The sequence below is a fragment of the Molothrus aeneus genome, chromosome 23 (genome assembly GCF_037042795.1).
Source record: "Molothrus aeneus isolate 106 chromosome 23, BPBGC_Maene_1.0, whole genome shotgun sequence".
In the NCBI taxonomy this organism is placed as follows: Eukaryota; Metazoa; Chordata; class Aves; order Passeriformes; family Icteridae; genus Molothrus; species Molothrus aeneus.
Genome location: NC_089668.1, coordinates 328,555 through 345,689, shown reverse-complemented (window position 1 = coordinate 345,689; position 17,135 = coordinate 328,555). Strand labels below are relative to the sequence as shown.

Sequence of the window (17,135 nt, the reverse complement as noted above, 5' to 3'; positions counted from 1 at the left end):
CGTTAAGTTCGAGCATATTTTAACCTTCCTTTTCAGCAGATAAACTCTGTCTCATTTGCAGCTAAGCTCAGCCTTCCCTTCTTTGCCACACACTAAACTATTTTGATTAATGAAAGAGTAGGAACAAACCAGTTCCAAGTGTTTTCTATAGAGCTCAACTGCTCTTTCAGTTTCAACTCACGCCTAGATAATTATATCACAGCTCTGAGTGCCCCCACCCTTCTGCTGCACTTGGGGAATACTGGAAAGATAAGTCTTTTCTTAATTATTAAATGTAAATAGCTCATTAAATATAATCCAATTACTTTAATTGTAAGAAAAAGGAAGTAATTACAATATGTACATGTATTCTTGCCTGAACAGTTTTAATATCTTAAATGAATCTTTGCAGCATTAATATTTTAAGTCAACCTTTGACATGAAGGGAGAGAAAAAAAAAAAAAAGGACATTGACTCCCTGATATTTTCCACAAGTGTTGTATCTGCTGGGATTTTGGTCACAAAAAACCAAGGGAACAGCCTTGAGCATCTAAGTCAAAATGGTTTATAAACAGCATCTTAATAAACTCAAAATAATACACAGGCTTTCCATTGTGGAGGGGAAAAATAAATATATAAACACGATGCCACGTGAAGAGCCTGAATATGCTTTTGGGATCTCAGGAGCCCAGCAAGATGGGCACTCCTGTGAATGTGGGAGAACAGGCAGGATCCCATCACACCAGCACCAAAAGCCATCGCACACCTGGGATTTTCCAGGCAGTTTTTCCCCACACCTACGGTCTGTCCTGTTCAGGGGTGGGGAGAGGAAGCAGGGCTGGGCGAGAAGGGACTGCTCCACATCTGGGATTACCCTGCTCTTCCACGGCAGCGTCCAGCAGGCGATCCCACAGAAATGCTGCATGCAGGGCTTGTGTGTGCACAGCCATCTGTGCAAGGCACAGGCACGGCCCAGGATCCCAGGCTGCCCTTTGGGATTTGCAGGCAGAGCTGCAGGAAGCTGTGAGGAGCAGTCCTCTGGTTTTGCTCAACAGCATGACAATCCCTGGACTCACTTTCTCCATCCCTGCAGCCAGCAGGACTGAACAACCTTCCAGCAGGCTCCAGCAAGGCCCCACTGTTTCGATCAGCCCCCCGGTCTGACAGAGAGGGGTCAGGTTTCAGCTTGGCTGTGGTGACAGATGCCTGTGAAATCTCCTTGGGACAGGCAGAAAAATGTTCAGTTTAAACTGTAGTTGTTTCCATTTTGCATGTTCTGAGCCCAGCAGTGATCTCACCTTACGTAATCTCCAGTGCAAACTCCAGGCTCTGGACCATCCAAACCTATTCAAGGGTGTTTGAAACCATAAAATCCTGGAATGGTTTGGCTTGGAAAGGGTCTAAAAGCTCATCTCATTTCACCCCCTGCCGTGGGCAGGGACACCTTCCACTGTCCCAGGTTGCTCCAAGCCCTGTCCAGCCTGGCCTTGGGCACTTTCACAGATGGAGGCTGCTCTGGGCAGCCTGTGCCACAGCATCACCACCCTCACAGGGAAGGATTTCTTCCCAAAATCTAACCTAAACCGGCTCTTTCAGTTTGAAGCCATTCCCCCTTGTACCACCCTCCTGGTCCTTGTCCCCAGTCCCTCTCCAGCTCTCCTGGAGCCCCTTTAGGCACTGGAAGAGGCTCTGAGGTCCCCCTGGGAGCTTTCTCTTCTCCAGGTGAGCACCCCCAGCTCTCCCAGCCTGGCTCCAGAGCATTTCCATGGCCTCCTCTGGACTCTCTGGCAGCTCCACATCCTTCTTGTGTTGGGGGCCCAGAGCTGGATGCAATACACCGGGCAGTGGAGTACAGGGGGAATCATCACTTTATTGAACTGATCTTTTTGGGAAAAGAGAGATTGGACCGTATTAGGGATGCTAAGGATGCAGGCCTTTCTAGCCAAGCTTACCACAAGGTCTATAATAAGCTGCTTTATGGAAACCTCTCATGTGAAGCCAGCCCCTAGATGTAACCTCCTTGATACAATATTGAATTCTCAATAGCAACCAAAAGGCTATTTTGTATAAGTTAATTACAGCCGTTTTTAATTTAGCTTGCAGAAGGGAAGCGGCCAGTGATTTCATGCTGCCCTAGACAGAAGGTAAAGGTTTTCCACAAGCTGTGTTTATAGCTCCACGCTTTCCTCCAGCAAAGCACCGGCCCCGCAGCTGCTGGTATTGAAAGAACAGGATCTGGGTGTGTGCGTGGTTCTCTCTCGCCTGGTTGGGTTTTTTTGCAGCTGCAAGGCCAAACCCATGCGAGTGCGTGTGTGCTTTTTCTTATGGTGACAAAGGCAGGGTGCCTGAAAGGGAACTCGCTTCCGCTCTGGCAAGCACTCAACCATTTGCTGGGCTAAGGGGTGGTCGGGGAACTTTCACCCATCCATTCAGCCAAGGCCGCTATTCCCCCTCCCTCCCAATTAAATCCCATTTTTTGCACTCCATGCATGAACTGCAGCCACACCAATACATCAGATATTGTGGCTGATAGCCTCCTCTGAATGCCACTTAAAGCCCTCCAGTGCGGAGCGCTCTGAAAGCAAAGCATCGCTCATTCTGTGAGCCACAGAAAGAGATTTTTGCTATACAGAGACCTGAAGTAAGACTCTAAGTAGTAGGAAAAGGGCATCCAGAGAAAGAGGAAATGAGAAATTAAAACCACATTCAATCTTATTAGTGGTAATACAATAGGTCAACAAGAGGACTTTGCACAACTCCACAGCATGGGAACAATTTATGCAGAACTTGGAGCACTGACACCAGCAAGTTTGGAGTTTACCAAAACCAGCAAATTTTGTCAGCACGATTTAAAGTGCCCAGCTGGGAGGGGGCTGGAGGGGGATAGTGCCTCCACGCCTCGCAGGGGAGTGTGCTTAGGAAATGAAAATGTGAGGAATACTCCCGCTCCTCTTTCTCCATCTGAAACATTTTCTCTCTCAAGGGATTTCCAGCATCTTACGAGCACAGCCTCTTTGAAGTGCTGCAAAGTGGCATTGCTCATCATTTCAGTAATGATAGTAAATAAGCTCCAGTATTTTGTTGATCCTTTTCCTTTTGCTTTACAAACAAAAGGTCAGAGTCATTAGCCCAGTTTGATGAGTGGGGAGAAATGGAGGCTTGGAAGGGGCAGGTTGTTCTGGAACATCACTGGGAACACCAGTGAATGAAGAAGACAAGTCACAGGACTTTGGATCAGCCACACTAGATCACCCAGCCTCCAGATACCCCACGTACTCTCTCCATCATGGCCAGGCATCAGATGCGGCAAGAAAAGAGCATGGGAACAAGAGCAGCACAGAGTTTGAGTTCTCCCTGCTTTTCCATGCTGCAGCACCCCACTGCACCTTAAAACCATGTGGAAACAAACACTATCATTTAACTGTCCTTCACAGATTTCACTTCCCTAAACTGTCTGATCAGTTCCTTAACTGATGTATCCGTGAGCTCATGGGGCAGCAAATCCCATATTTATTATGTTAGGACACTTCCTTTTATGCCCTCTACTTCACAATTAGGGGATTTCAATCTCAAATCTATGTGTGGCTTTGCTTCACAAAGGAGCTGTTCAAATAAATTCGTCACCACTCACATAAAACAAGCCCCTTCTGAGTAGAGGGTTTGCAGGCTGCATCTGCAAGGCCAGGGTGGACAGGCCTTGGAGCAACCTGGCCTGTGGAAGCTGTGGCAGGAACGAGATGAGCTTTAAGGTCCCTTCCAGCCCAGATTGCTCTGGGTTCTATGATCAAACACAAGAGAAGAGCTCAGTTCTCAGGGAGCACTTTCAGTATGAACCAAAGGAATAACTCGTGGTTTAGGTTTGATTTACAGCAGCAGTGAGAACAAACCATGTTTAGTGGCTGGCTGTGTCTGACCCATTCTGGACTGTGCACTGCTTCCAACAGCAATGCAGGAGAACCCAAACCTCACAAACAACCTGGGAACAGCTCACCTGAAGCAGTGACACAGCAACAGCCTCCCAGGCAGAATTTCCAGCCCTCGGGAACCAATGCCAACTGCTGCTGCCTCACAGGCATCCCCCGCCTTCCTCTCACCACCACAGCATCCCTCAAAGCACCACTTCTCCCCAAAACGGGTCTGGGGTACTGCAGGGGAAGAGGGGCTGACAGGGAAGGCACTGAGGGAACGGAGCAGGTCACCACTGACCCATCTGTGAGAGATCCATCAAGCCTCCTGGTGCTCTGAATTCCTCCATCAAAGCCCCTGGCAGAAGCATACTTGAGATATCTGAGCTCTGCCACTCCACTTCTCCAGCAGCAACCAGAGAGCTTTCCTGCAATTTCAGGAATTAGGGTAGGATCTAGATGAACTATTTCCCAGGCCCATTACTGTGGGGAAAGAGCTGGGATGGAGAATGTGATTAGCAGCTCACGCTGCTTGCTCAAGAAAATAATGTGGAAGTTCACATTTAAGTTCTTCTGGGAAGGGACCTCCCCTCCTACTGCCTCCCAGGCAGGGAAAAAAATATCCTGCAAACCTTCAGATGGAAAAAGAAATGTCATATAAATGAGAATTAGGCCTGAATCTGATCACCTTCTACCAAGCACTCTCTCCACAGTGAAGCCTGATCTGCCCCCATCCTCAAAAAAGAACCAACGTGTCTTTTTATTACACAGAGTTGCAAAAATACAAAAGGAAGTAAATGTCACCAGGGTGGTTCTGTTCTGAGCAGTCATTTGCTTATTACCCAGAAGCCATTGCTACATGCCTTTTTTAATCCCGTGTTTATAAATACCTAAAGTATTTAAATAAATGTTAATCTGCGGTAACTAAGGCCCTGATCTCACAAATATTTATCCTTGCACAGTGAGAATAAACACTCAAATACACAAATTTCTTACTACAGATCCCATTTCAGCCAGAGTGCTGTTGAAAAAAGTAACACACCAGAAGACAGGCTGGGAAAATATCTGCATTTTGCCTTCCTGGGTGTTCACAGTGTGTCACTTTCGGGCTGTTTCCTGTGCATTTGTTGTAGAAACGGTACAAAGGAGCCAGGGCAGAGCTGAGCCACCGGACAGGGCCGGTTGTGGCTGCTGGAGCCCGCAGAAGGAGCTCTTGGCAGTGCTTTTTCCTGGTGTCCCATTCTGCATCAGGACAGCAGGAACTTTATCCACAGCACATGCAAACACAATCGCTATTCAATCCCTTTCCTGGTTTGTGACTGACTCATGAGCAACGCATTTTGCTCAGCTGAATGACCAAGGGCTCAGTATTATCATCAAACCAAACAGAGGCAAACCCAAAACCTTGCATCTAAAGTTATTAAACATTTTGAGTCCAGAAAACCCATTGAGAGAAAATATCTAGAAGGATTAAAGCCAAGTCTTAACACTTGCTGAAATCTTCTTTATTACAATCTGTCAAAGAAAACCTGAATTTTTGAAAAACATTAATCCTACCAACCTTTGTTCTTCTATCACCACAAAAATATAAAAAACTAAACCCAGGAAAGGGATTTGTAGCTGCAACTTTATGCACATGAGGCAATCACTGAAGTTTTAACCCCTCCACCCACACACCGTGATTATCTAACATTGGTGAATGAAATCAACTTTTCCTAGACCAGCCCTGAAGAATGAGATATATTCAAAGCACGCTGAGAAACTGGGTGGGGACTGATCAGAAGGGTTGTATTCCTTGTCATGAATCACTGTCTGCAAATACCTTCTGAGTTGTAACTCACAAAAACATACCATTTCTGTGTGGTGTGTCACATTAGTCATAGGGAAACCAATTTTATACTGGCATGAGCCATCAGAAAGGTTTTATTTCTTTAAATTAATGGAATCTGGGACATTTACTTTTTGATCTCATTACCAGACAAGACAAAAAAAAATATCACAGTTCTTTTTAAAACCAGTGGAAAATACATAGTTTAGGGAAGAGTTTACACTGAGCTCACCCCTAGAAGTTTATCCTCACTTAGAAGGCACAGCAAGGCTTCACCTCATGTCAGGTGGGCTACAAGGGAGCAGCCATACCCACTCCTCCAGGCTTTAATTGGTGCAGAAATGGAGGCTTTGGAAGGTAAGCCCCAGAAAGTCTGGTCCCACCATCACCAACACATCCAGGGATAACAACAGTGACAACTGCAGCTTGAGCCAAGATCAGAGTCAGGCAGCTCCTGCAAGCTCAGGTCACGCTCTGTCACTCAAACTTCACGTTTTGAAGCACATTCCTTAAAAAGAAATAAAACCCCCAAAGCGCGCAGGGCTCTGTGTGTGGTGAGCCCTACCCCAGTGCTGGGATAACGCTCCTGCCTGGCTCGGGACACGAGGGGCATTCAAAGCCACTCCTGGACTGGCTGTGCTCTCGTGGGGAGATGGTGGCTCTGGTTTGTCTTTAACTCAGCCTGGGATTCAACCACGAGCTGGTTTCTATGGCAAAGCCCACTCAAGGTCAGCAAGGGACAAATCAGAACGAAAAGTGTCGCAACGCAGCGTTCCGAATTCCTGCAGCATAAATTCCTGTTCAGCAGCCACTGATTCTGCAGATGCAGAAAATGGGTGGAAAACATAACTCCTGCCCTTCCTCATGTGACTGAGTGTGCAAGACTCGGTACTTCCCATAAAGAGGGACTTCCCAGGCCTGTGGAAGTGCCCCTGCCCGGGCACGGGTGGAATCAGTCTTTAAGGTACCTTCCATCCCAAACCATCCCATGATTCTATAAAAGCAACATTACTGCATCAGTTTTCTCTCAGGGAAGCACATCCGTAGCCCTCAGCTGGCTTACAACATCTTTTAATTTCAACTTCTCCCTCTCACGAGTCTTCAGGAAGGACACAAAAGTGTGAGGGTTACAGAGGGCTGCATCAATTATGACTCTGCCTGCAGCTGATGTATTTAACAGAAGTTTTTTTAATCATTATTAATAGAATTTCATGTCCACCAACATCTGCAGTGCTGAAAGATTTAAGACTTTCCGTGCTTCCTAGCGCTGAACTCCCAGCATTAGCACATCCCTCAGCCCCATCAGTGCTCTGACCTATGGAGAGGTGCCCAATTCTGTTGTTGCCTCTAAAGAAAGCCAAACAGCAAGGCCAAATGTGAAACTCTGACAGGGAAATAAAAAATCCTACCAAAGGAAGGTCCTTGAGGTCAAGTGACAGCTAACAGGGAGAAGCTGCAACCCTCACCTTTCTCCAGACTACCTGTATCCCAAAGTAACCCCAACAGTAACCTGAACACTGGTGAGGTACAACCACAAGGACATTCCAAGTAACTTATTTCTTCTCTAGAAGAAATACAGTCTGAGGCCACCAGGAGGTCAGTGCACTATCCAACCATACCCCAAGCCTTTATTCAGGGGGAAAAAACCCCCAACCCATTTCCCTAAGCACACTACAGCACCCACGGGGGGTGACATCAAGCAGTTGTAGATTTCATGTGCTGTGGATGGGTCACAGACAAGGGGTGACACACGCACCTAAAAGTGTCCCCAAAGAGATCGAGGGGTGCACCCCGGAGTGAGGCTGGAACGCAGGCAGGACAGAGAGGATTCCCCCAATGAGGACACCCAGCTCCCACCCAGACAGACTCTGGGCACGGGCACAGAGAGGTTTTCACAAGTCCCAATGTCACACTCAGGCAGCAAGTGCCTGCAAAGGGAGGGACCCCTCTGCTCCCCGCGCTGCTCCCCCTGGAAGGGACCCCGCAGCACCCCCTTGGTTCCTGGGTCCCCCAGCGTGCCCCGCTAGGCCAGACCTGCGGGACAAGCCCAGGGCAGCAGGGACCGGCCGGGCCTCGGGACAGCCCCGCAGGGACATCTCGGTCACCCAGCGCGGGGCTCGGAGCGCCCCGCGCAGCCCGCCCCTACGCCCGATCCCCCCAGGCCAGGCGGCGCGGGTACACACCCGCACCGAACCGCGACCCCGGGAGGGGCTGGGGCAGTGTCAGGCCGGGGATGGAGCCCTGGACCGGGACGGAGCCCCCCAAACCCCCGCCCGGGACCGGGCAGCAGCGGCTCACTATGTGGCAGGAAACACCGCCCGCTTTAACATCAGCATCCACTATTTGGCAAGGGCCTTGCGGCCCACTCCAGCGCCTCTGCCTCTCTCTCCCGGGAAGAGACGGCCCGGGGGGGCTGGGGAGACCCGCTCGCCCCTCTCGCACTCACCCTGTCCGCGGCTGTCCCCTCCGCGCCCCCGGTCTCACTACCACCAGGGCGGGCCGGCCCGCCCGTCCGCCATTCCACGGCTCCCCCTCCCTGCCCCGCCGGGCCCTCGCCCCGCCTCCCCCGGCCGCCGCGCCGCCGCGCCATTGGCTGCACGCTCGCAGATGCTGCCGCGCCATTGGCTGCGGCTCGCTATCCATCAAAGCCGTCCTACGCCACTTTCGTACGGAGCTGGCGCAGCGGAAGAACCGCACCCAAGCCGGCCGCGCAAAGAGAGTAAATAAAGAGAAGTGTACCATGAGGGGACATAGACGGGGGGAACCCTGGGCGGTCTGGGGACAGATTACAGGGACAGAGGAGAGAACCGCGCTACCAGTCACAATTGCGACGTATTAAAAATGCTTTGTTCCTTTATGAAAGCCAGAACTTGATATTCTTCCAAGTGGCATTGGAGAAAAGAGCTCTGTGTCATTTCCGTACCTCCTCCGGAGAGCTCCGCCTTGGTGTAGCCTTTCGCCTCTATGGTCTCCCGCCCTGCGAGGAAAGTTCCACCTGGGGGAGCGGGGGTGTCACACCAGGGCGGGGCGGCGGCGCCGGCCATGGGAGCGGGGGTCGGGGTCTGGGGTGTGGGGTTTGGGGCCTGGGGTTTGGGCTTTGGGGTTTGGGGTCGGGGTGGGAGTTGTGAGACGAGGCAGGCAGGGTCAGGGGACAGGCCGGCAGGAGAAGGCCTGGAGGGACGGTGTCCCGGGGAGAGGCAGGGGTTGGCAGGGGACAGGGGGTGCAGGTGACAGGGACAGTGTCGGGCTGGCACTGGGACCGGAGCCTGCAGCTGCCACGACTCTCGGGCCCCCGACCCACCTCAGCCCGTGCTCAGGAGAGTGTTCCCAGCCCCCTGCAGCCCCCAAAGCAGGTTCCCCTCAGAGGGGTCCCGAGCTGGGCCATGGGGACAGACCCCCGCCCTCCTGGCTGGCCAGGCAGGGGCGATGGCTGCTGGAGCCCTCCGGGTGATGCTGATTTTGGCTCCCTGGATGACTTGATGAGGCTGGGAATTAAAGTCAGGGATTAAAAGAGGCTGGAGTAGTGAATAGCGCTGCTGGGGACAGGGGACGGGCCCTGGTGGGTGTCCACAGGGACAGGGCAGCACGTGGGGGTCACAGCCCTGCTCCTGCCCGGTCCCCAGTGCAGCAGAGATGCAGCAGAGTCCTGGCATGGCTTGGAGTGGAAGGGGTCTTAAAACTCATGCTTTGCTTTGAGCCCTGTCCAGTGTGGCATTGAACACTTTCAGGGATGGGGCCAGCATCCTGCAGCCCATCCTGGTCCTCGGCAGAGCTGGGGTGATGCTGATGCCCTCCAGAAACTGCAGGAGCAGAGATCTGATGAGAAATTCCCCCGCATGGCATTCCATGCTTCTGCTGGTGCACCTGGACATTAAATCCTGCCTCCCTGCCTGATCAAACCAAGCCTGTGGGCTCGATGGGGAAGAGGGAGCGGGATGAAGGGCACTGGCACAGACATCCATCTCCTCCCTGCTCTGTGCTCCTGCTTCAAACCAAACCACAGGGAGTAAATCACCGGCGCTCCTGCCAGGCAGCAAACAAACCCAGGGCAGAGCCAGCAGCCAGGGTCACTGCTGTGAGCGTGCCTGTCCCTCCTGTCCGTGCCTCCTGTGGCACAGCCTGTGCCTGCCCCGGGGTCCTGCTGGGAGAGATGGACACACAGACGTACCCAAACAGCCATTTCTTGCCCGTTTTTGCATTGCTTTGCTCCATGAGTCCCCACCTCTGCAGGATGGTCAGTGCTTCCTGGTGCTCCCTGGTGCCCCGTGTGTGTCCTGGCAGGATGGGATGGGACACATGGGGTGCACAGGGTGCACCTGGGGTACCTGGGGTACCTGGGATGCACAGGGCACATGGGATGCACAGGACACCCGGCATGTCCAGGGTGCCTGGGCTGCAGTGGGGCACAAGGGATGCACTGGGGTACCTGGGATACTGCCCCAGCACCCCCACCCTGCCCTAGCAGCCCCAGCTCTCCCCTGCAGGTGTGGGCCAGGGGCTGAGGTGCTGCTGGAGGCCGCTCAGCTCCATGTTTTCCAAGCTGCCAGCGAGCCGTTCCCTTGAAGATCTGCCTCTATCTCAAGGTGTCACAGCCTCAAGGGACCTACCTAATCTGTATCTGCACTGCAACCTTTATCTCTCCTGCTCTGTTTATAGCTGCTGAATAAAAGCTGCTAAACTGCAGGATCCAGCCCCCCCCCCCACTGCCGTGCCCCCCGACACTTTTTTCCCTGGTTCTCTTGCCTGCCAGGTGTTTTCCTGTGTTCTGCTGGAGGTAAATGATGCTCCAGAGCATGGGGAAGGGCAGCCAGGCTGCTCCTGCCGCCCACCTCCCTCCCAGGGGGGCTCCAGCCATGTCCAAGCCCTTGATAGCCCCTGTCAGACCCTGGCACAAACCAGTGCCTCATCCCAGCCCTGATTCCCTCAGCGTGGGCTTGGACTCTGCTGAGAGCCAGGTGGGATCCAGGAGGTCCAGCCTCATCCTCTCTCTGCATGCTCAGGGACTGGGAGAGGGGACATTCTCCACGGGAGGGAGGAGATGGCAGCTTGTTGAAGCCTCGGATGTCTCTTCCCTGGCCAACTGCCCCTATCCCAGCAGGCACAGCTGCATCCCTGCTCCCTGTGGGAAAGGAGCCAGGGCTGTGAGCAGCAGAGCTGTGAGGAGGCTTTGGAAACGTGCTCCCAGTTCTTCTCCTGCATCCCTGATTCCCACAGACCTGGGGTGCACAGGGACACGTGGCACACCGGGGGTGGAACGGGGCTCACGGGATGCACAGGGTGCCTGGGCTGCTCAGGGTCCTGGGATGCAGGGAAGAGCCAGCATGAAATGATGCCCACGGGGTGCCTGGGCTGCCCGGGGTGCCCAGGATGCACACACAGGTACCTGTGCTGCACAGGGCACCTGGGAGGCACAGCATGGAAGGGGTGGGTGGGATACCTGGGGGGCACACAGGATGGGATGCGTAGGATGCCCTGGGCTGTCCGCGATGCTCAGGAGATGCCCGGGATGCCCAGGACGCTCAGGAGATGCCCGGGGTAGACGGGATGCAGAGGAGGTGCCCGGTGTGCCCGGGACACTTGGGAGGTGCCCAGGATGCTCGGGATGCCCAGGAGGTGCCCGGTGTGCCCGGGGCGCTCGGAGGTGCCCGGGAGGTGCCCGGTGTGCCCGGGGCGCTCGGAGGTGCCCGGGAGGTGCCCGGTGTGCCCGGGGCGCTCGGAGGTGCCCGGGAGGTGCCTGAGAGGTGCCCGGGACGCTCGGAGGTGCCCGGGAGGTGCCCGGTGTGCCCGGGGCGCTCGGAGGTGCCCGGGAGGTGCCTGAGGGGTGCCCGGGACTCTCGGAGGTGCCCGGGAGGTGCCTGAGAGGTGCCCGGGGCGCTCGGAGGTGCCCAGGAGGTGCCTGAGAGGTGCCCGGGGCGCTCGGAGGTGCCCGGGAGGTGCCTGAGAGGTGCCCGGGGCGCTCGGAGGTGCCCGGGAGGTGCCTGAGAGGTGCCCGGGATGCTCGGAGGTGCCCAGGAGGTGCCTGAGAGGTGCCCGGGACGCTCGGAGGTGCCCGGGAGGTGCCTGAGAGGTGCCCGGGGCGCTCGGAGGTGCCCGGGAGGTGCCTGAGAGGTGCCCGGGGCGCTCGGAGGTGCCCGGGAGGTGCCTGAGAGGTGCCCGGGGCGCTCGGAGGTGCCCGGCGCTGGGTGCCCGGCGCGTCCCCGCGCCAGCGTGGCGCGGGCAGTGGCTGTGCCGCTGACATTTACTAATCAGCTCTCACCCAGCGCACACCCGCTCCCTTCTCTTGCTGTCTTGTCTCCATGGAGACTCCGCAACCTTTGCTCACTCGTTAATGGTATCTCAGCAAAAGAAACTCCAACGCCACCCAGCCTTCCCCTCCCGGCCCCGGGAGAAATCCTCGCCTCTCACCTCCATCCCCATCCCCTCCTGCCGCTGGGGATAAAAGGGACGAGTCCTTGTTAGCGAAGGACCCAGCCACGGGGGCAAGTTCTGACGGTGGCGCGGGGAGGAGGGAGAGCCACCATCATCCTCCTCGCCGCCAAAAAAACAAGGCCGGGGGATTTTATTGCTGTGGCAGCAAGGACGGGCTCCATTCATGTGGGATTCCGGCCAGCAGCCCCTTTCCTGCCTGATTTATTGAGCCACGAGGCTTGGCATGTGGTTCTGCCTGGGTTTCTGTGTTCCCCCATCCCAAACCCACAGCCCAACACCCACGGAGCCACCTCAAAACCCTCCAGAGGGAGTGGCTGGTGCTGGGAACATGCTCCGTCCCCGGTGTCCTGCTCTCGCTGATTCTGTTTTCAAATTAACATGGGAAAGATGCCCATTACCTGCTTCCAGATAATGACTATGATTAGGCAGAGCTCTGCTGCCAGCCGAGATCTGAAGGATTTCTGTGCTCTCCAGCAGCGCTTTGCCAGTGCAAAAACAAGAGCAATAAAGTGTAAATAAAAGACTAAAGGAAATCGTGGGTCCATCAGCGGATGGGGTGTGTGGAAGGGGCTCTAATGATGGGCTCTCTGCAGTGGGCTGGTGGCTGCAGGCTCCAGGCAAGGGAAAATTGGAGAGGGGCTGTCCCAGTGCCTGCACCCCATGTGAGAGCCTAGCTCGGCCCCTGCTTGCTGGGAACTGGGGGTTTGGGGAAGGAAAATTCAAGATGTGCATGTGTGAGGCTGTTCTGGGGGGACTCCTGGCCCTGCAGATAGAGATGGGGGTTTAAAGAGGGGGCAATAAATAGCTGGATCTCCTGAGATGACTGCACCAGCTCCCAGAGCGCCCAGGGTGGTCCCACACCTCCCCTGCCTCGTGGTGTGGCACTCTGCACCCATGGAGCAGGACAAGGGACCCCTCTGTGCCAGGTGTCCAGGGGCATCTCCAGCCCAAGGCCGGCAGAGACCCCTGGGCAGGGGAGGCTCAGGATGTGCAGGGAGCAGCAGAGGACCCACCGGGGCTGAGCTTGTCCCGGTCCTCTGGGGATGCTGGGATGTCACTGGGGGCTCTCGCCCTCATCCCCCTGCTGAGGGAGGCACAAATGCCCTGCCTGTGCTGCCCAGCTGAGCTCCAGCTCTCTCTGAGCCTGCCGAGATCCCCCCCAAACCAACCCTAACCCAAGGCCCCCTCACCACGGCCAGAGGAGATGGAAAACCTTGGCTGTGGCGATGAGTTCAGCTCACTGAGAGCCTTGGGGTGGCTCTCACCACCCCCGGGGCAGAGCGTCCCTCCCCATGAGCCCGGGTCACCCACTGGGCTCCCAGTGTCAGTGGGACGGGCGCAGGGGAGCCCGTCCTGGCCGGTCGGAGGCAGGCAGCTAATCTGTGCACAGATTAGGCAGAGTTCCCAGCCATGGAGGTTTCTTCTTCTTCCTCCCCCCCTCAGTGATAACAAATAATAATATAATCCCCTTAATCCCTCCCCGAGGAGCCGGCGTGAACTCCCGGCCGGGAAGCACCGCGCTTCTGCCGCTGCTGATAACTCACACCCGGGGCCCCCAGAAAAACAAACGCCGTGGCTCTCACGTTGCCCCCCAAAACTCCATGTGCTGCCCTGTGGCTCCCTCTCCCCACATCCCCAGACCCCCCCATCCAGCCCTACTGCCATCCTGGGAGGATCCAGCACCGCTCCTGGTTCCTTCCCTCCCTGCGAAGCCATCACAGCCCTGCAGAGCCCCCAGACTCAGCCAAAGGGGGCCCATTCAGGGCCCCCATGGAGGCTCTGCCCTCCCAGCTCTTACCTCCTCTGCAGCAGGGAAGTGGAGCACCCCAGGTGCCCCTGCGCCTTCTGCTGCCCAGGGACAATGCCAGGGGTGTCCCCCCTGCACCCTCCTTGTCCCCAGGGGGACACCCTGGGCGTCCTGCGGCCCCCACGACACCCCAGCTGAGTCCCCAATGCTTTGTTTTAGAGATGTGGGTGTGGGGAGCATCACCTCAGCCCCAGCTGAGTCCCCAATGCTTTGTTTTAGGGATGTTGGTGTGGGGAGCATCACCTCAGCCCCAGCTGAGCCCCCAGTGCTTTGTTTTAGGGATGTTGGTGTGGGGAGCATCACCTCAGCCCCAGCTGAGTCCCCAATGCTTTGTTTTAGAGATGTTGGTGTGGGGAGCATCACCTCAGCCCCAGCTGAGTCCCCAATGCTTTGTTTTAGGGATGTTGGTGTGGGGAGCATCACCTCAGCCCCAGCTGAGCCCCCAGTGCTTTGTTTTAGGGATGTTGGTGTGGGGAGCATCACCTCAGCCCCAGCTGAGTCCCCAGGAGTGCTGGCACGGATCCTGCACCCCCCACCCATCACTGGGGTGCTGGGAAGGAACATCCAGCTGCCAAATCCCCCTCCCTTCCCAGGGACCCCAGCCTGCTATTTCCCCCCTGGTGCCGAGCCCTCCCTCCACCACCATCCAGCAAATATTAATAACAACCCTGCAGCCGCCTGTGCTTTTATTCCCTGGCTTTGCTGGCCCTGGCTCTGCTGAGCTCAGCTCCTCTGGGTCCAAAATGCCTTTTAAAATTACCAGAGAGTGGATACCCCTGCGAGCACGCTGCCCCTGCTGCCCCCTCGTCCCTGGCACCCTCCCGGGGCCAGCAGCACCCATGTGCCACCGGGAGATGGGTGCCATCCGCCCCCCTTATTGCAGAGGCGCCAGGCTGGGCTTGATTAAAACCCAAGTGAAAGCCAGAGCCAGGGCAGAGAGGGGGATTAGATCGCTCCGGGGAATGTTAATGGACTCCAGAGCTTTCTGCCCGGCTGGCGGCTGGGCTGGATCCAGCCCTGGATGGGCAGGCGGCTGCAGGAGCGCGCCTGGACCCGGCAGGGCGGCAGGAGGGCGGCGGGGACGGACACGCGGCGCTCGGAAGCGCCTTCCGCGGGCCTGGCCGCTGCTCTGGGAAAGGCAGGGGTGGTGCGGTGCCCCGGCTGGGCTCGGCCGGGCTGGCACCGCACGGGCTGCCCACGGCGGGCTGGCACCGCCGGCACCCACCGCACCCCATCCCCATCCCGGCTGCACCGGGAGCGGAGAGTGCGGGGTGGCGGCGCCGAGGGGGCTGCAGGAGGGGCTGCCCCTGCTGCGGGAAGGGCCGGGGCGGGCGCAGGTGCCGCTCCGGGGGTGCCGGTGCCCCCGACACCGAGCCGCTCCCCAGCCGGCTCCGCTGGATTGCGGGTCTGACGTGGGAAATCGCCTCCCTCCCTCGTTAGCTGTGATTAGCATGTCAAGTGGTTGAAGTTGGTGGGTATAAAGGATGCGAGCGAAGAATAATGGCTTCAATTTTCTTCACGGCACAGCCATTAATTTGAAGGAGAAGGGGGTGTCCAAAGCTGCCGGCAGCTCCAGCCCTGCGGGGCGAGGGCGGCTCCTGCTGCTGCCCTGCCGGGCGAGGGGGACACGACCCGCGGGGAGCCCGGCAGCGGCACCGCCGTCCCGTGTGCTCCCCGTGCCAGGCGATGGTGCACAGGGGTGTGCAACACGTGTGCAATCCGTGCCGAGCCCCAACACCGTCCCGAGCCCCCGCACACAGCCCCGGGAATGAGGAATTCCCCCGGCCCCGGCCCCGGGTGATGGGCAGGGAGGCAAGGCAGGGGCAGGGGGGCAAATTCCTGCCGTGTTTCCGAGGGGATGGTGGCAGTGGAAATGGAGGCAGAGCTGCCTTTGCCAGGTGGGTGTCAGATCCTGACACAGCCCTCTGAGTGTCCCTATGTCCTTCTTCCCCATGGATCCAGTGCTCTGGCTCCCTGCCGGCCCAGCCCTGGATCACTCTGACGTGCAGCATCCCTGATCCCACGGTCCTGCAGCATCCCTGGTCGCCAGGCTGCAGCATCCTGAGAGGCCAGAACCCTCCTCCCAGCAGAGCTGCTTAATTAAAACCATCATTTCTATCCCCAGGCACAGCCAGGCACCAGGACCTGGCTCACCCCACATCCCTGCACACCACGTGGCCATGCTGGACTCCCCCTGGGTGCTCCCAAATGCAGCTCCCAGAAACCTTCCAAAAATCCACGCTAAACAAATAAAAAAATAGCAAAACAGTAATTTCCCCCCAAATTTTGAGCTTTTCCCTCCTTTCCCCCACCAAACCCAGGCGATGCTGGGCTGTGCTGATCAATCCCCAACAATCAGCCCCATCACGAGGTTTTTCAGGCTCCAGAGTGGCTCATGCTGCTTGAGAGATATAATTGAGGCTTTAAAAAAAGACAAAAAATAATAAAATAAGTGAAATCCAGCTGTGGTCCAAGCAGCCAGTCATACCCAGCGAGGCTCTGGTGTGCCAGGTGATGCTTCCTGGTGGGATTTACCTACTGGGGGGAATTTCATCATTCAGGGCTGCTTGTTGTGACCTGAAATGGCAGAGAGGAAAAATGGGGTGGGAAAGAGTAAATTTGATGCTCGTGGGAAGCATCATATTGGAGGCAAGCTGGGAATGAGGGGTCGTGGACCCCCAAGAGACCAGCCAGGAAGGGTCAGGGGGGAGCCAGAGGGGGGGTTCAGCACATTGGGATGAGTGCTGGAGGCAGGCACGGCACCACGGATGGCTGGACCCCCCAGCCTGCTCCTGTGCCTCGGTTTCCCCCCGTTGTGTCACAGTCAGGGGACATTTGGTGCCCACCAGGGTGGAAGCGCAACATGGGGGTGCCCCCGATGGGTCCCGATCCCCCCGCCCTGTCACTCTGTGTGAGCACGGTGGGAAGGAGGGGCTACAACCCTCACCCCACCCTCCCGGCACCCCCCAGCAAAGAGGGGGTCCCTCAGCATCCCCCCACCCCTTCAGCATCCCCGGGGGCTGGGATGGCGCTGCAAGCCCGACCCCCCGCTCCCGCATCCATCAGAACGCGCCGCGTGTTCCTCTCCATAGCAACCCCTGCTCCCGGCCCCCCCAGGGCTCCTCCGCAGCCCCGACCCCGCTGGCACCGCTCCCCTGTCCCAGCATGGCACCGCTCACCTCTCCTG

General features: G+C 56.6%; 1 protein-coding gene across 1 annotated transcript in view; it reads right to left on the bottom strand.

Moving 5' to 3' along the window:
* WASF2 (WASP family member 2) overlaps window positions 1-8,237 on the bottom strand; it is a 31,923-nt gene extending 23,686 nt beyond the window's left edge. The window contains exon 1 of the mRNA XM_066564852.1: window positions 8,159-8,237. The gene's annotated coding sequence lies outside the window, so the exon portion shown is untranslated. The remainder of the gene's footprint in view (window positions 1-8,158) is intronic.
* Window positions 8,238-17,135: the final 8,898 nt, after the last annotated feature.